At 53.7% G+C, this 18,943-nt stretch overlaps 1 long non-coding RNA gene across 1 annotated transcript in view; it reads left to right on the top strand.

The window, feature by feature from the left end:
• The window catches only part of LOC147090665 (uncharacterized), a 34,688-nt gene extending 17,074 nt beyond the window's left edge, over window positions 1-17,614 (top strand). Inside the window, exon 3 of the long non-coding RNA XR_015075293.1 lies at window positions 17,394-17,614. This is a non-coding gene — a long non-coding RNA (uncharacterized LOC147090665). The remainder of the gene's footprint in view (window positions 1-17,393) is intronic.
• Window positions 17,615-18,943: the final 1,329 nt, after the last annotated feature.

Below are 18,943 nucleotides of genomic sequence, written 5' to 3'. Positions count from 1 at the left end.
CTCTCTCCTCCCCTCCCTCTCTCCTCCCCTCCCTCTCTCCTCCCCCCTCTCTCCTCCCCCCTCTCCTCCCCCCTCTCTCTCCTCCCCCCTCTCTCCTCCCCTGCTCTCTCTCTCCTCCCCCCTCTCTCTCCTCCCCCCACTCTCTCTCCTCCCCCCCTCTCAGCTCCCCCTCTCTCCTCCCCCTATCTCTCCTCCTCCCCCCCCCTCGCTCCCCCCCTCTCCTCCCCCTCTCCCTCTCTCCTCCCCCTCTCCTTCTCTCCTCCCCCCTCTCCCTCTCTCCTCCCCCTCTCTCTCCTCCCTCCCCCTCTCCCTCTCTCCTCCCTCCCCCCTCCTCCCTCTCTCCTCTCCCCCTCTCTCTCCTCTCCCCCTCTCTCTCCTCTCCCCCTCTCTCTCCTCCCCCTCTCTCTCCTGCCCCCCCCTCTCCTCCCCCCCTCTCTCTCCTCCCCCTCTCTCTCCTCCCCCCTCGCTCTCCTCCCCCTCTCTCTCCTCCCCCCCCTCTCTCTCCTCTACTTTTTTCATAACAACATGCCCTCAAAAAACCGCCGGGCACTCCAGCTAGTATATATATATTTTATCACATCTATCAGTGCCAGTTACGCACGGGCCGCTGCGGCTCTCAGGCTGCCCCACACTCTGTCACTGCTTCCCACTCAACAACAGAAGGCCAGCCGCCAACATCATCCGCTCACCCTCTCAGTCTCACTCTTTCACCGCGGCTTGGTTCGGTTTCTTCTGTCGCTGACAGTTGCGTCTCTGTGCAGGTTGTGCAAGAGGCGGAGGCTCCAGGGCTACTGAGTCTGCAACCGGGGGCCAGCAGTGAGATAGAGAGAGATAAAGAGAGAGAGAGAGATAGAGAGAGAGAGAGAGACAGAGAGAGAGAGAGAGACTATGACATACACAGAGAGAGAGAGACAGAGAGAGAGAGACAGAGAGAGGGAGACAGGGACAGAGAGACAGGGACAGAGAGACAGGGACAGAGAGACAGGGACAGAGACGGAGACAGAATGACAGGGAGAGAGAGACAGACAGACAGAGACAGAGAGAGAGTGATAGACAGACAGACAGGGACAGAGAGAGAGTGATCGACAGACAGACAGAGACAGGGACAGAGAAAGACAGAGGCAGATAGACAGAGAGAGAGACAGACAGACAGAGACGGAAAGACATTTAGAGAGGGAGACAGACAGGCAGAGAGAGAGAGATAAAGAGGCAGACAGACAGAGAGAGAGACAGACAGATCGACAGAGAGGGACAGACAGAGGGAGATAGAGACAGACAGAGAGAGACAGACAGACAGAGATAGAGGGACAGACAGATAGACAGAAAAAGAGACAGAGAGAAAGACAGAAAGAGGAGAGAGAGATAGAGAAGGCAAGAGAGAGATGGAGAGGCAGAGACAGAGAGAAGGAGGTAGAGTGACAGAGAGAGAACTAAAATCAGAGGCGGAGAGATAGAGAGAGAGACAGAAAGGGAGATAAAGAGGAAGGGAGAGACAGAGAGAGATATAGACAGCGAAGGAGAGAGAGAGAGACAAAGACAGAGTCGGTCAGAGAGAGACAGGGGGAGATAGAGAGAGGTAGACAGACAGAGAGGGAGAGGGAGAGGGAGAGTGCAAAAGAGGGACAGAGAAGGAGCTAGAGTGAAAGAAAGAGGAGGAAAGGGAGAGACCGAGAGAGAATTTATATAGAGGGAAGGAGAAATAGAAAGAGAAAGGTGGAAAAGGTAGTATAAATAAAAGTTCTAAAACAAACATAAAGGAAGCGAGTAGAGTAATAGTCAGAAATTGTGCTTTAGGCACTACAGGTAAGGAGAAAACAGAAAGATTTAAGGTGATTAAACCAGGAGAGAGAAATAAGAAATGTGTCAGAAAAATAACATTAGAGAAGAGCAGGTTACGGTTGTGGCTCCGATAAGTGTCCTTTATACAAACGCACGGAGTATAAACAAATTGAATAAATTGCAGGCGCAAATTCAACTTGGAGGGTATGACATGGTCGCCATTACTGAGGCATGGCTGCAAGACAGTCAGGACTGGGAACTAAATACACCAGGTTATGAGGTCTACAGGAAAGATCGGGAAAATGGTAGAGGGGGAGGAGTAGCCTTAGTGATTAAGGATGAAATCACTTCTATGATAAGAGATGATATAAAGAGAGGTAAGCAGGCAGTGGAGACTTTATGGGTAGAATTAAGAAATAGGAAAGGATTTAAGACTGTAGTGGGAGTTGTGTTTCGGCCCCCTGGTAGCAGCTGTGAAGTGCTAGATTGTATAAATGCAGAGATTAGACAAGCATGTAGCAAAGGCAGAGTGGTTTTAGTGGGGGATTTTAACTTCCATATAGATTGGGATAAGCAGATGAGCTCATGTCAGAAAGGTAGCAAATTTCTTGAGTGTGTTCAGGATAGTTTTCTGTAACAATATGTCCTAAAACCAATATACCATATTAGAGCTAGTATTGATTAATGAGCCAGATTTAGTTAACAGTCTAATGGTCTGTGAACATGTAGCCAATAGCGCTCATAATATGTTCGAGTTCAATGTTGTGTTGGAAAGTGAGAAATGCGAAACAGCTACTAAGATTCTAGATTTGGGTAAGGCCGACTTCAATGCGATGAGACCGAGACTGTCCACAGTAAACTGGGCAAATCTGTTAATGGGTAAAACGACAGAAGATCTGTGAGAGAGGTTCAAAAAAGAATTTAATGTGATACAGTCCCTGAGGGGCAAGAGCCCTACTTGCCCAAAAAAGCCAGGGACGACTAAAGAGGTAAGGGACAGCGTAAAACTAAAAGAAAAAGCATACAAAAATAGCACAGCTCCTGGCGAATGGGAAAGATACAAAGAACAACTAAGGCTGACGAAACAGATAGTGAGAGCTACAAACAGGGAGTAGGAAATGAAACTTGCAAGGGATATCAAAATCAACACAAAAAACTTTTAAGATTATATTAGGGAAATGAGGGTGGTTAAGAGCAATGTGGGGCCCTTAAAAACTGACAATGGTGCTGTTATAAATGAAAATAAGAACATGGCGGACATGTTAAATAATTACTTTGCGTCTGTGTCAGCCAGGGTGTCCATTGTCAAGTGAAGTAAATGTGGCCATGGTGAGGCCATCCCTGTCCTCACGGGCGGCCATGGTGAGGCCATTCCTGTCCTCACGGGCGGCCATGTGCTTGAGTGTTGATGCCCTGTGTCCTGTGCAGCATCAGTTGATTGCGGAGAAGGTTGGTGTTGACGTTGGCGCTGCTGGTGTGCCTGGTGCTGCTAGTGTTGGGCCTGATTGTGGTGGGATTCTGAGGACCAAGCTGAGATAGTTTCAAGGGCACCGATGCTAATGGAATAGATGGCAGGTGAAGCAGAGATGACAGAAGCGATCTGTCAATGGTGGGAGAGGTAATGAGGTCAGACTTGATGGAGACTTGTGTAAAGACTTGCAGCATACTGAATCTGTAGTGGAAATGCAGTTTAGAGAAGCTAGTGGCTAAGGGAAGATATCCGATTCAGCTGGGAGATTTGACTTGACATTTGAAGCTGTCAACTCATCCGCTGATTCAATGGCTAGTGACCTCCTGCCTCAGATTCACAGATGAGGTCCAGGCACAGCAGGAAACTGGTGGGCGACTTGTCTAAATCAAAAGGCTGGGAAAAAAGCACTGTTAAGTGGCTGTAAACAAGCCACTAATAATTTGATTTGCCTCCGCCGCCGCTGCGTGACGGGTCTGCTCAGCGCTGGCAGTGCTGGGGGGGTGGGGGAGGGGTGGGGGGGGTGGTGGGGGGGGCCTATCTCCGCTCTGACCATTGCGGGTCTGTCTCCACCACTCTGACCGTTGCGGGCCTGTCTCCGCTCTGACCGTTGCGGGCCTGTGTCCGCTCTGACCGTTGCGGGCCTGTGTCCGCTCTGACCGTTGCGGGCCTGTCTCCGCTCTGACCGTTGCGGGCCTGTCTCCGCTCTGACCGATGCGGGCCTGTCTCCGCTCTGACCATTGCGGGCCTGTCTCCGCTCTGACCGTTGCGGGCCTGTCTCCGCTCTGACCGTTGTGGGCCTGTCTCCACCACTCTGACCATTGCGGGCCTGTCTCCACCACTCTGACCGTTGCGGGCCTGTCTCCGCTCTGACCGTTGCGGGCCTGTCTCCACCACTCTGACCGTTGCGGGCCTGTCTCCGCTCTGACCGTTGCGGGCCTGTCTCCGCTCTGACCGTTGCGGGCCTGTCTCCACCACTCTGACCGTTGCGGGCCTGCCTCCGCTCTGACCATTGCGGGCCTGTCTCTGCTCTGACCATTGTGGGCCTGTCTCCGCTCTGACCATTGCGGGCCTGTCTCCGCTGTGACCGTTGTGGGCCTGTCTCCGCTGTGACCGTTGCGGGCCTGTCTCCGCTCTGACCGTTGCAGGCCTGGTCTCCGCTCTGACCGTTGCGGGCCTGTCTCCGCTCTGACTGTTGCGGGCCTGTCTCCGCTCTGACCGTTGCAGGCCTGTGTCTGCTTTGACCATTGCGGGCCTGTCTCCGCTCTGACCGTTGTGGGCCTGTCTCCACCACTCTGACCGTTGCGGGCCTGTCTCCACCACTCTGACCGTTGCGGGCCTGTCTCCGCTCTGACCGTTGCGGGCCTGTCTCCACCACTCTGACCGTTGCGGGCCTGTCTCCACCACTCTGACCGTTGCGGGCCTGTCTCCGCTCTGACCGTTGCAGGCCTGTCTCCGCTCTGACTGTTGCGGGCCTGTCTCCACCACTCTGACCATTGCGGGCCTGTCTCCGCTCTGACCATTGCTGGCCTATCTCTGCTCTGACCATTGCGGGCCTGTCTCCGCTGTGACCGTTGCGGGCCTGTCTCCGCTGTGACCGTTGTGGGCCTGTCTCCGCTGTGACCGTTGCGGGCCTGTCTCCGCTCTGACCGTTGCAGGCCTGGTCTCCGCTCTGACCGTTGCGGGCCTGTCTCCGCTCTGACCGTTGCGGGCCTGTCTCCGCTCTGACCGTTGCGGGCCTGTGTCTGCTTTGACCATTGCGGGCCTGTCTCCGCTCTGACCGTTGTGGGCCTGTCTCCACCACTCTGACCGTTGCGGGCCTGTCTCCACCACTCTGACCGTTGCGGGCCTGTCTCCGCTCTGACCGTTGCAGGCCTGTCTCCACCACTCTGTCCGTTGCGGGCCTGTCTCCACCACTCTGACCGTTGCGGGCCTGTCTCCGCTCTGACCATTGCAGGCCTGTCTCCGCTCTGACCGTTGCGGGCCTGTCTCCACCACTCTGACCATTGCGGGCCTGTCTCCGCTCTGACCATTGCTGGCCTATCTCTGCTCTGACCATTGCGGGCCTGTCTCCGCTGTGACCGTTGCGGGCCTGTCTCCGCTGTGACCGTTGCGGGCCTGTCTCCGCTGTGACCGTTGCGGGCCTGTCTCCGCTGTGACCGTTGCGGGCCTGTGTCCGCTCTGACCGTTGCGGGCCTGTCTCCGCTGTGACCGTTGTGGGCCTGTCTCCGCTGTGACCGTTGCGGACCTGTCTCCGCTGTGACCGTTGCGGGTCTGTGTCCGCTCTGACCGTTGCGGGCCTGTCTCCGCTCTGACCGTTGCGGGCCGATCTCCGCTTTGACCTTTGTGTGGCTGCTTCAGTTTGTGCCTGTTCTGTAAGTTGGTCACAGTTTGGAGAAGAGTACTTTGTACACGGGGATTGATATTGGCAGATCTGAGAGTGGGGGGCTCAGAATTTTAGATTTTTGACACTTTTTTTTAACTTGCGCAGCGAAGGACTTGTGCACCAAATAGGAGCCGGAGTAGGCCGCAGGGCCCCCCTCGAGCCTGCTCTGCACTTATAGCCGCAGGCAATTTCACTAGAGTCTGAGGGGGGAAAAATTCGGTTGCTTAGCGCCCCGTTTAGCGGGCGGTTAGCGACGGCCACAAGCTTGGCTCGCGCCCCCTGACCTGCCAGAGGACGCAATGCCCGACAGGGCCAGGGTGCCGTGTTTGCGGCCGGGACGGTGATAATTAAAGGTCATGTACCGGGCGGCCATTTTTTGGGGGGGGCCGCCTGCCAACACCTGCCCCCTCTGGCCTCCTCCTGCTCCTATTGATTGCTGGGCTCTTTTGCCGACACCCCGCTCCCCGGTTGTCCAGCAGGGCCCCGGTGCGCGCTGCGATAGGGCCCTCCCCCTTTAATCAGGGCAGGGAGGCCTGCAGTACCGCAGCGCTACGTGCCGGCCCGAGTGGCGCTCTTGCATGTGGCGCCACGATATTGAATGGGAGCGGCCCAAGAGGGAGAGGGGGGGTGCTTCCAGTAGCACCCCACCTCCTGCTTGGGGGCGCTACCATTTAATTTCGGGTGCGTGGGTGCTAAAAGTAGCGCCCTGGCGAAGTTAGCAACGCCACCCAATTTTTCCTCCTGAGCATCTTTATCACAAAATGGCTGACAGTCACCCTTGACCTTGTGTGGTTCGATATCTTGGGTGACATCAAGGCAAGATCTCTGTCACCCAGACAGAAAGACTTGGATTTCTATCACCACCTCGGGACGTCTCAAAGCGCTTCACAGCCAATGGAGCACTTTTTGAAGTGTAGTCACTGTTGTAATGTAGGAAACGCGGCAGCCAATTTGCGCACAGCAAGCTCCCACAAACAACAATGTGATAATGACCAGATCATCTGTTTCTCGGTGTTGGTTGAGGGAGAAATATTTGTCAGGAGTCCGGGGAGTGCTCCCCTGGAAAGTGCAGTGGGATCTTTCTTTACGTGCACCTGAGAGAGCAGATGGGGACTTGGGTTTAACGTCTCATTTGAAAGACGGCACCTCCGACAGTGCAGCGCTCCCTCAGTACTGGTACTGGGATTGTGGGCCTGGATTATGTGCTCAAGTCTCTGGAGTGGGGTTTGAACCCACAACCTCCTGACTCGGGTGAGAGTGCTCAGCCGGCTGACAATTGAGACTCCCTCCCCTCCCCCCCCACCCCCAGGCTAGCAGTAACAGGCTGCAGACCTCACTGACTCTCCAGGGCTCTGTGTGTAGGCCCAGGTCCTCCCTGACACCCCAGGGCTCTGTCTATAGAATCATAGAATGGTTACGGCACAGAAGGAGGCCATGCGGCCTGTCCAGCCCGTGCCAGCTGTCTGCAAGAGCACCTCAGCTAGTCCCACCCCCCCCCCCCCGCCCTTTCCCCGTAGCCCTGTACGTTTTTTTCCTTCAGGTATTTATCCAACTCCATTTTGAAAGCCGTGATTGAGTCTGCCTCCACCACCCTCTCAGGCAGTGCATTCCGGATCCTAACCACATGCTGCGTAAAAAAGTTTTTCCTCATGTCGCCTTTGGATCTTATGCCAATCACCTTTAATCTGTGTCCTCTGGTTCTCAACCCTTCCGTCAATGGGAACAGTTTCTCTTTCTCTACTCTGTCCAGACCCCTCATGATTTTGAACACCTCCATCAAATCTCCTCTCAACCTTCTCTGCACCAAGGACAAATTGCCGTGACCAAAGGCCCTGTGTTTTTCCACCTCCGATTCCTGTTGATAGCTGCTGCGGGCCCCGCCGTCTTTTTCCGGTCCCTCCTTCTCTTTTTTTTCTGCAGCGCACAGCCACTGCTGACCTGTCCACGCGGCCGCTCTGCACCATCGATTGGGGTTTTTTTTTTCACGGACTCCATTGAAAGTCTCTACGGACCCCGATTTGAGAACCACTGTCCCAGGGCTCACAGTCAGAGGCGGGGGTTTGTAGGCCGCAGCTCTCACTGACTCTCAGCGCATTGCAAGAATTCCCCTGCTCTTTAAATAGCGGCCGCGGGATCTTTTACATAATGCCCGAGAAGGCGGGGGGGTGGGGGGGCCCCTCGGTTTGTCGGCTCATCCGAAAGACGGCACCTGTGACGGTGCAGCACTCCCTCAGCACTGCCCTGGAGTGTCAGCCTGGATTTTGTGCTCAAGTCTTGAACCCACGACCTTCTGAATCAGAGGCGGGGTGAGGGGGGTTGCTACCCGCTGAGCCAAGGCTCTCGCCTTCATTTTCCTTGTGGGTCAAGTGTGACTCCAGCCATACGAGAGTCTTCTCTTTGACCCCATTCACTTCAGTTTTGCCAGGGCTCTTTGACGCCATACTCTGAGGGCAATTAGCCTGGCCTCTCCTCAGATATACAAAACTAATAGACTCCACACTCCACTCGGCCGGTGTGCATGACACAGATGTGGGGCTATGTCTACCCAGCAGAGAATTATTACAAAATAACAACAGAAAATGCTGGAAAAACTCAGCAGGCCAGGCAACATCCGTGGAGAGAAAATAGAGTCAACGTTTCGGGTCGAACCCTTTGTCAAGACTGGAAAAACACAGGAAATGAAATAGATTAAATGGCCAGGCTGGGAGAGAACAAAAGAGAAGTGAAGAGACATTAAGAGGTATTCAAAACGAGACGAGATGGTGATAGGACTAGTGGAGACAAAAGACGGCTCTAGATTAGGTGTGAAATGCGCTGGCAGAATGGGAGACAGCTGCCATGTGGGAGAGAGAAAATAAAGGGTGGGGGGGGGAAAGGGCCAAAACAAAGGTGTGGATAAAAAATATAAGTAAAAATGTAATGGGGGCCGAGGTTATGATCTGAAATTGTTGAACTCGATATTGAGTCCGGATGGCTGTAAAGTGCTTAATCGGAAGATGAGGTGCTGTTCCTCGAGTTTACGTTGAGCTTCCGTGGAACAATGCAAGAGGCCAAGGACGGTGAGGTCCGAGTGGGAATGGAACGGTGAATTAAAATGACAGGCGACCGGAAGCTCGGGGTCACCCTTACGGACTGAACGGAGGTGTTCCACAAAGCGGTCACCCAATCTGCGTTTGGTCTCCCCAATGTGGAGGAGACCAAATAGACCAATGTAGAGAATTATTACATGTCAACTCCACACTGCCTGCAGTAAAGACAGAAAGACTTGCATTTCTCCAGCGCCTTTCACGACCTCAGGACGTCCCAAAGCACTTTACAGCCAATGAAATACTTTTTGAAGTGTAGACACTGTTGTGATGCACATCAGTAAGAGAAGATCTAATGGTGTAAAAATTCGGTTGATTAGCGCCTCCCGTTAGAAGAGGGTGCAAAGCAAGTAGCGCCTGAGCGCGGTGATGTTTGCGCCGCTTGCGAAATTGACCAGTCGTTTTGCGGCAGTGTTAAACACTACCGCCACGATCTCCTGCGCCCGCAGATCGTGACGTCAGTCGAGTGTGCAACGCCCCGGACCGGATATTGAGTGGCGCCCCCTGCCTTAGCGCCTGCCGCTAGCAACGACAGGTAGAGGGGAACGTTTTCAAGTCGGGAAGGGGTTAGGGGAGCGCTATCTAAAGGCGGGCGCTTCCTGCCTTTTCTTGTCAGCAAAATTTTTGGTTTTAACGCTGTCCTAAGGAGTTTTGGCCCTCAGCACCACTTTTGAGGTTCCTAAGCGCCGAGCTCTTTCCCTGGGCCTATCCATTAGTGCTTCCAACACAATTGCTTTAGAGGTCTCTCCAGGCTGAGATTCAAGGCTGTAACGAGCAGGGAGTGGCTGGCCAGCAAGATGGCCCCTCTCCTTTAAGTGGACTGCACCAGTCTGTCTGGCTTCCATGGTAATGGTCATCGCATGAGCTTCAGTAGCGTTCTGAGGTAGCGCCTCGCTCCCTGACGTCTGCACCTTAAGAGCGGTGTGTAGCGCCTGATTTAATGCTCAAACCACCTCCAGGGGGCAATAGAGGCCAATTTTGCAGTGGGAGGCGATAATTAGCGCCAGGCGCTAAACTTTGCGACCGGCCGATATTAGTGCCCCAAAATGGGCGATACCCAATTTCTCCCCCGTGAATAACAGAAAGGTTGTCCAAGATATACTTTGCGTCCCCTATGAAATTGAAACAGCATCATTGGAAATACAATTCGTATCTTTCACAACTGCAGTGCATTTAAGGGGAAGCTAGTTAAGCACCTGAGGGAGAACGGAATAAGAGGAGCTGCTGATAGACAATATAGAATTACATCTCACCCTAACGTCCTTAAGATTATAAAACACAGACGATGCTTGCAGATCAGGGACGGTCAGGGACTTCACATCCCAGTCAGCCAGCAGGATGACTCATCTCGTTTCCCAGATGTAATTTAAAAGTTTCGAATAGGCCAATGAATCTGGATTTCCGGTCATTTATATTAAGGCGTGCAGGAACTGAATGGCTGGGGCAAGGTGTTCTTGGCTGTGGAGAGCAACAGGCCACGGTTTTACAGAGGGGATGTGAGGTTTTTTGAATATTCTAGCCTTTTGCTCGATTCCCTTTGGGGAATCGTGACCGATTTACCCGAAACTTTGCCTCCGAGATTAAATAGGTGGGGGAGAGTCAATGATGGGGGTGAGTGTACCTGGGCTGTGGGAGGAGATTGAATGGGTGGGTGGAGTCAATGATCGGGGTGAGTGTACCTGGGCTGTGGGAGGAGATTGAATGGGTGGGGGAGAGTCAATGATGGGGTAGAGTGTACCTGGGCTGTGGGAGGAGATTGAATGGGTGGGGAGAGTCCATGATAGCGGAGAGTGTACATGGGCTGTGGGAGGAGATTGAATGGGTGGGGGAGAGTCCATGATAGGGGAGAGTGCACCTGGGCTGTGGGAGGAGATTGAATGGGTGGGGAGAGTCCATGATAGGGGAGAGTGTACATGGGCTGTGGGAGGAGATTGAATGGGTGGGTGGAGCCCATGATAGGGGAGAGTGTACATGGGCTGTGGGAGGAGATTGAATGGGTGGGGGAGAGTCCATGATAGGGGAGAGTGTACCTGGGCTGTGGGAGGAGATTGAATGGGTGGGGGAGAGTCCATGATAGGGGAGAGTGTACCTGGGCTGTGGGAGGAGATTGAATGGGTGGGTGGAGCCCATGATAGGGGAGAGTGTACCTGGGCTGTGGGAGGAGATTAAATGGGTGGGGGAGAGTCAATGATAGGGGAGAGTGTACCTGGGCTGTGGGAGGAGATTGAATGGCTGGGGGAGACTCCATGATAGGGGAGAGTGTACCTGGGCTGTGGGAGGAGATTGAATGGGTGGGTGGAGTCCATGATAGGGGAGAGTGTACCTGGGCTGTGGGAGGAGATTGATTGGGTGGGGAGAGCCCATGATAGGGGAGAGTGTACATGGGCTGTGGGAGGAGATTGAATGGGTGGGGGACAGTCCATGATAGGGGAGAGTGTACCTGGGCTGTGGGAGGAGATTGAATGGGTGGGGAGAGTCCATGATAGCGGAGAGTGTACCTGGGCTGTGGGAGGAGATTGAATGGGTGGGGGAAAGTCAATGATAGGGGAGAGTGTACCTGGGCTGTGGGAGGAGATTGAATGCGCGGGGAGAGTCCATGATAGGGGAGCGTGTACATGGGCTGTGGGAGGAGATTGAATGGGTGGGGAGAGTCCATGATAGGGGTGAGTGTACATGGGCTGTGGGATGAGATTGAATGGGTGGGGGAGAGTCCATGATAGGGGAGAGTGTACATGGGCTGTGGGAGGAGATTAAATGGGTGGGGAGAGTTCATGATCGGGGAGAGTGTACCTGGGCTGTGGGAGGAGATTAAATGGGTGGGTGGAGTCCATGATAGGGGAGAGTGTACATGGGCTGTGGGAGGAGATTAAATCGGTGGGGAGAGTCAATGATAGGGGAGAGTGTACCTGGGCTGTGGGAGGAGATTGAATGCGTGGGGAGAGTCCATGATAGGGGAGCGTGTACATGGGCTGTGGGAGGAGATTGAATGGGTGGGGAGAGTCCATGATAGGGGTGAGTGTACATGGGCTGTGGGAGGAGATTGAATGGGTGGGGGAGAGTCCATGATAGGGGAGAGTGTACCTGGGCTGTGGGAGGAGATTAAATGGGTGGGTGGAGTCCATGATAGTGGAGAGTGTACATGGGCTGTGGGAGGAGATTAAATGGGTGGGGAGAGTCCATGATCGGGGAGAGTGTACCTGGGCTGTGGGAGGAGATTGAATGGGTGGGGAGTGTCCATGATAGGGGAGAGTGTACCTGGGCTGTGGGAGGAGATTAAATGGGTGGGGGAGAGTCCATGATAGGGGAGAGTGTACCTGGGCTGTGGGAGGAGATTAAATGGGTGGGTGGAGTCCATGATAGGAGACAGTGTACCAGGGCTGTGGGAGGAGATTGAATGGGTGAGGAGAGTCAATGATAGGGGAGAGTGTACATGGGCTGTGGGAGGAGATTGAATGTGTGGGGAGAGTCCCTGATAGGGGAGAGTGTACATGGGCTGTGGGAGGAGATTGAATGTGTGGGGAGAGTCCATGATAGGGGAGAGTGTGCATGGGCTGTGGGAGGAGATTGAATGTGTGGGGAGAGTCCATGATAGGGGTGAGTGTACATGGGTTGTGGGAGGAGATTGAATGGGTGGGGAGAGTCCATGATAGGGGAGAGTGTACCTGGGCTGTGGAAGGGGATTGAATGGGTGGGGAGAGTCGATGATAGGGTAGAGTGTACATGGGCTGTGGGAGGAGATGGAATGGGTGGGGAGAGTCGATGATAGGGTAGAGTGTACCTGGGCTGTGGGAGGAGATTGAATGTGTGTGGAGAGTCCATGATAGGGGTGAGTGTACATGGGCTGTGGGAGGAGATTGAATGGTTGGGGAGAGTGCATGATAGGGGAGAGTGTACCTGGGCTGTGGGAGGAGATGGAATGGGTGGGGAGAGTCAATGATAGGGGAGAGTGTACCTGGGCTGTGGGAGGAGATTGAATGGGTGGGGAGAGTCCATGATAGGGGAGAGTTTACCTGGGCTCTGGGAGGAGATTGAATGGGTGGGGAGAGTCCATGATCGGGGAGAGTGTACATTGGCTGTGGGAGGAGATTGAATGGATGGGGAGAGTCCATGATAGGGGAGAGTGTACATGGGCTGTGGGAGGAGATTAAATGGGTGGGGAGAGTCCATGATAGGGGAGAGTGTACCTGGGCTGTGGGAGGAGATTAAATGGGTGGGGAGAGTCCATGATCGGGAGAGTGCACCTGGGCTGTGGGAGGAGATTGAATGTGTGGGGAGAGTCCATGATAGGGGAGAGTGTACCTGGGCTGTGGGAGGAGATTAAATGTGTGGGTGGAGTCCATGATAGGGGAGAGTGTACCTGGGCTGTGGGAGGAGATTAAATGGGTGGGGAGAGTCCATGATAGGGGAGAGTGTACCTGGGCTGTGGGAGGAGATTGAATGGGTGGGGAGAGTCCATGATAGGGGAGAGTGTACCTGGGCTGTGGGAGGAGATTGAATGGGTGGGTGGAGTCCATGATAGGGGAGAGTGTACCTGGGCTGTGGGAGGAGATTAAATGGGTGGGGAGAGTCCATGATAGGGGAGAGTGTACCTGGGCTGTGGGAGGAGATTGAATGGGTGGGGGAGAGTCCATGATAGCGGAGAGTGTACCTGGGCTGTGGGAGGAGATTGAATGGGTGGGTGGAGTCCATGATAGGGGAGAGTGTACCTGTGCTGTGGGAGGAGATTAAATGGGTGGGTGGAGCCCATGATAGGGGAGAGTGTACCTGGGCTGTGGGAGGAGATTAAATGGGTGGGGAGAGTCCATGATAGGGGAGAGTTTACCTGGGCTGTGGGAGGAGATTGAATGGGTGGGGGAGAGTCCATGATCGGGGAGAGTGTACATGGGCTGTGGGAGGAGATTGAATGGGTGGGTGGAGTCCATGATCGGGGAGAGTGTACATTGGCTGTGGGAGGAGATTGAATGGATGGGGAGAGTCCATGATAGGGGAGAGTGTACATGGGCTGTGGGAGGAGATTAAATGGCTGGGGGAGAGTCAATGATAGGGGAGAGTGTACATGGGCTGTGGGAGGAGATTAAATGGGTGGGTGGAGTCCATGATAGGGTAGAGTGTACCTGGACTGTGGAGGAGATTAAATGGGTGGGTGGAGTCCATGATAGGGTAGAGTGTACCTGGACTTGGAGGAGATTAAATGGGTGGGGAGAGTCCATGATAGGGTCGAGTGTACATGGGCTGTGGAGGAGATTCAATGGGTGGGTAGAGTCCATGATAGGGGAGAGTGTAAATGGGCTGTGGGGTAGAGTCCATGATGGGGTAAAGTGTAACTGAGGGAGCGCCGCACTGTTGGAGGGGCAGTACTGAGGGAGCGCCGCACTGTCGGAGCGGCAGTACTGAGGGAGCGACGCACTGTCGGAGGGGCAGTACTGAGGGAGCGCCGCACTGTCAGAGGTGCAGTACTGAGCGAGCGTCGCACTGTCGGAGGGGCAGTACCGAGGGAGCTCCGCACTGTCGGAGGGGCAGTACTGAGGGAGCACCACAATGGTGCAGCATTTTAAAGCATCATTTTTTAATCTATAACGGTTGTGCTAAGAACTATTCCTTGATAAATCTAAGAATGGTAACTCGCTGCAGTTTGATTAATACGCGGCTCGTCACAAAACAAAGGAAGCACTTTTTATAAATCACAGTGGCAATCAACAACCTGCGATTTTAAATGACTGGAAATGATTTCCCTAAACCTTATACCAAACTATGTTCTAGTTAGATTGGGGAGCAGCGGTCAGTTCCTCCAGTAAGCTTAAAATAAAATTACTTTTAAAGGGACCTATTAGTGTTCTTATGCCCCAAAAAAGACGCAGCTTAATTTTTTGGCGCCTCCTCTGAGGCCCGCAATCGAGCGCAGTTTGCGGAAATGCAGCGTGGTGATTAATTTATTCGGGGGGCGGGGCCAGCTTCGAGCATGCCGTTTTTTAAAACTAGTGCACAAAATCGCGGAAACGTGAGTTTCGCCGAGCGCTATTTCCACTTGAAACGCCGCCATCTTTTATGCCGCTTTCACGTGACTTGCGCCAAGAATGCCGGCGCAATCGAGCGGAAACTCCTGGCCAATCAGAATCTTCCGTCGCTTAAGAGTGCGGTGCACGGTTTTGGCCTCCATATTATGCTGGAGAAGGTGCAAAAAAAAGATTGACAAGGGCGATACCAGAACTGAGAGGTTATAACTATAAGGAAAGACAGAACAGGCTGGGGCCCTTTTCTCTAGAAAAGTGAAGTCTGAGGGGTCGATAGAGGCCGTTAAGATTATGAAGGGGTTTTGATAAGTTAGACGTAGATAAGATGTTTCCACTTGTGGGGGAGACCAGAACTAGGGGTCATAAATAGAAGATAGTCACTGATAAATCCAATAGGGAATTCAGGAGAAACTTCTTTACCCCGAGAGTGAGAGAGTGAAAGACAGAGACAGAAAATGACAGAGAGAGAGTGAGAGAAATAGAGACGGAAAGTGAGAGAGACAGAGACATCGAGAGTGAGAGACAGAAAGTGAGAGACAGACAGACAGACATATAGAGCGAGAGGCAGAAAATGAGAGAAACAGACAGATAGGGAGAGTGAGACACAGAAAGTGAGAGAGACGGACAGACAGAGAGATATGGGTGGGTGTGTGTGGTCGTGAAGTTGACTAGTAACCATGGGCAGTGTGAGAATTTAATTTCAGTTTAAATAATCTGGATATAAGAAGCTGGTATCAGTAAAAGTGACCGTGAAGCTGTCGGATTGGTATAAAAAATACCCTGTAAATGGCCTTGATGATAAACCTGGCCTATATGTGACCCCAGTCCCACGGCACCGGTTCGGACAGGATGAGGGGGCAGGGATTCCAGCAGAGCCACGAATCGACAACACTGGCCCCTTTCAGTCAGACACGGGGCATTCACCTGACTCCACACAAGTCTACAGGATTAACATGTTGGGTCTCAGCACCCACCTGGGGCTAGGGTGGGAACACTGACCAGGGTAGCGCCTGGGGGGAATCGTACACACCCACCCCACCTCACCACCCCCGGGGATCCGCACCCTCAGGGGAGTGAGAGAACAGCAAGGGGGTCAGATCTCGGCCTTCACCCCCTGGTCGATAAGCTGCTGGATTGCCCGCCCTGAAATTCAGCCCAGGGTAAGTCTAGAGCTGTGAGCAATGACGCAGGAGGCTGGATAGCAATATGTTAAGATTCCGGCCTCTCTTTTAAGATGAGGGTGGGATCGGTGTGAGCAGGGGAGGGGGACGGGGCGAGCGCCAATGGGAATGCGGGTGTCAAAAAGACAGCACTAAAAACATCAGGTCAGGTCAGGCCTGGGCCGCCTGACCCGCAGGCCCTACCGGGAAAGAGCGAGCCCGCGGGTGACGAGGCAACGCCCGCCGTGATGCCCCGGGCGGTCGAATAGCCTGCCGGTGTGGTAGCCGGTGCCCTGGCCGAGTTCCCGGAGGGTGTGTGATTGGGCAGATGCATGACAGATGCAGTATAATGTGGATAAATGCGAGGTTATTCACTTTGGTGGCAAAAACAGGAAAGCAGATTATTATCTGAACGGCAATAGATTGGGAGAAGGGGAAGTGCAATGAGACCTGGGTGTCCTTGTGCACCAGTCGCTGAAGGTAAGCATGCAGGTGCAGCAGACGGTTAAGAAGACAAATGGTATGTTGGCCTTCATAGTGAGAGGATTCGAATACAGGAGCAAGGATGTCTTGCTGCAGTTGTACAGGGCCTTGGTGAGACCACACCTTGAGTATTGTGTGCAGTTTTGGTCACCTTATCTGAGGAAGGATGTTCTTGCCATGGAGGGAGTGCAGCAAGATTCACCAGGCTGATACCTGGGATGGCAGGAATGACGTATGAAGAGAGATTGAGTCGATTAGGCTTATATTCGCTAGAGTTTAGAAGAATGAGAGGGGATCTCATTGAAATTTATAAAATTCTAACAGGACTAGACAGACTAGATGCAGCAAGGATGTTCCCGATGGCGGGGGAGTCCAGAACCAGGGGTCACAGTCTAAGGATAAGGGGTAAGCCATTTAGGACTGCGATGAGGAGGAATTTCTTCACCCAGAGATTGGTGAACCTGTGGAATTCTCTACCACAGGAGGCAGTTGAGGCCAAATCATTAAATATATTCAAGAAGGAGTTAGATAAATTTCTTATAACTAAAGGGATATGGGGAGAAAGCAGGGACAGGGTACTGAGTGTTATAAATCTCATAATTTATCAAGAAACTACACATGAAATAACGCTGGACGGCCAGCTGGTGGCGCCGTCCAAGGAGTATAAATACTCGGGCGTGGGCCCAGCTATCCAGGGTCATTTTATAAGACAAGGAACCAGTGAAGTACAACTAGACCTCCATGTTCTGAAACAAGTTGATTAAAGCCTTGCTTTATACTCCAACCAAGTGCCTAGTGAGTTTTATTACATCAGTGAGTTTGGATGATCAGCCATGATCTCATTAAATGGCGGAACAGGGTCAAGGGGCCGAATGACCTACTCCTGCTCCTATCTTCTATGTTTCTATGGAACAGCGGGAGGGGGAGAGTGGGGGAGGAGAAGAGGGGAAAGCAGGGGTCGGAATTGCGGCGTTAAATTGGAAGGATCCCTTGCTGAGGGGAGGTCTCTCGTGTCCACAGGGCAGCCGCTGGCTCTCGCCGATCTCTGCCGAGGACGCATCCGACGGGCGCTGGGGCGTGATCGGATCTCGCAGGTCGAGTCACTACCGCTACCCGCCACAGTCAAGACGTATTTACAGCACGCCGGAGAGAGGGAACCAGACCATCAAAGTGCGAGCACCAGCTGAACGCCAAACTCATTACTTCTTTATATGTACTTTGAAATAAAACTTTTGATTGTATCCCCTTGGAAATTGCCGGATTTTTATAAATATTCCAGATTGACGAATTTACGTTCATTTCTCCGAGCCCTGTCCGCGCTGCCAGGCCCCCTCTCCTGAAGGCTCCACAGCCAACCTCACACCCAAGGGCCGCCCCGCTTTAAAAGCTCGAAGCCTCTCCATTTCAGTGAGGTTGGAGAATCTCCATGGTGACGGCAAGACTTCCGTCCACCTCTCCTCCCTCCGTACCAGCCCTGGCGGAATTCCCAGCTGGTTCAGCATCAGAATAGTTTTGTGTTAATCCATAACCGTGTGGGGGCATCGGGAGTGTGAGGATCGGGAGTGAGTGAGGATCGGGAGTGTGTGGGGGGCGATCCGGGGGCACGCGGGGGGGATCCGGGGGCGCGTGGGGGGCGCTCCGGGGGCGCGCGGAGATCGGGAGTTAGGATCGGGAGTGTGAGAGGATCGGGAGCGTGCAGGGATCGGGAGTGAGGGGGGACCAGGAGTGAGGATCGGGAGTGCGCGAGGATCGGGAGTGCGTGGGGATTGGGAGTGGGGGGGGATCGGGAGTGCGGATCGGGAGAGCGCGAGGATCGGGAGTGTGCGGAGATCGGGCGCGAGGATCGGGAGTGCGAGAGTCGGGAGTGCGCGGATCGGGAGTTAGGATCGGGACTGTGCGGGGATCGGGACTGCGCGGGGATCGGGAGTGCGCGGGGATCGGGAGTGCGCGGGGATCGGGAGTGCGCGGGGATCGGGAGTGCGCGAGGATCGGGAGTGCGCGGGGATCGGGAGTGTGTGGGGATCGGGAGTGTGTGACGATCGGGAGTGCGCTTCTTCTATGTCGTGAGGGCCACCAATGCCTCCCGAAACATGGGAGTAAAAATAGCAGCCGGCATTTATTGCCCATCTCTAGTTGCCCTTGAAAAAGTGTTGGTGAGCTGCCTTCTTGAACCACTGCAGTCCGGGTGGCGAAGGTACTCCCACGGTGCTGTTAGGGAGGGAGTTCCAGGATTTCGACCCGGCGACGATGAAGGAACAGCCGATGTATTTCCAAGGCACGCTGGTGTGTGACCTGGAGGGGAACTTGGAGGTGGCAGTGTTCCCAAGCGCCTGTGATGCTCTCCCCATGGTAGAATAGCTCGATGCCACTGGCCGCAAGGAGTGCGGCCGGGGATCTGTCGGCCTGCCGGCGAGGGCATGGCGGGGGCGCTGAGAGGGGAGAGAGAGAGAAAGAGACAGAGAGAGAGAATGAGGACATTTAACCTGATACTGGACCAGCAGTAATGGAATTATATCTATCCACATTTTTATTTTTTAAATTCCGCCCTGGAATCATGGCCGATTGAAAGT

This window comes from Somniosus microcephalus, unplaced genomic scaffold (genome assembly GCF_052327205.1).
Source record: "Somniosus microcephalus isolate GS21.2 unplaced genomic scaffold, FLI_Smic_1.0 unresolved_chr4, whole genome shotgun sequence".
NCBI classification, from domain to species: domain Eukaryota; kingdom Metazoa; phylum Chordata; class Chondrichthyes; order Squaliformes; family Somniosidae; genus Somniosus; species Somniosus microcephalus.
The sequence above is the reverse complement of the archived record's forward strand: the minus strand, read 5'-3'. Positions and strand labels throughout refer to the sequence as shown.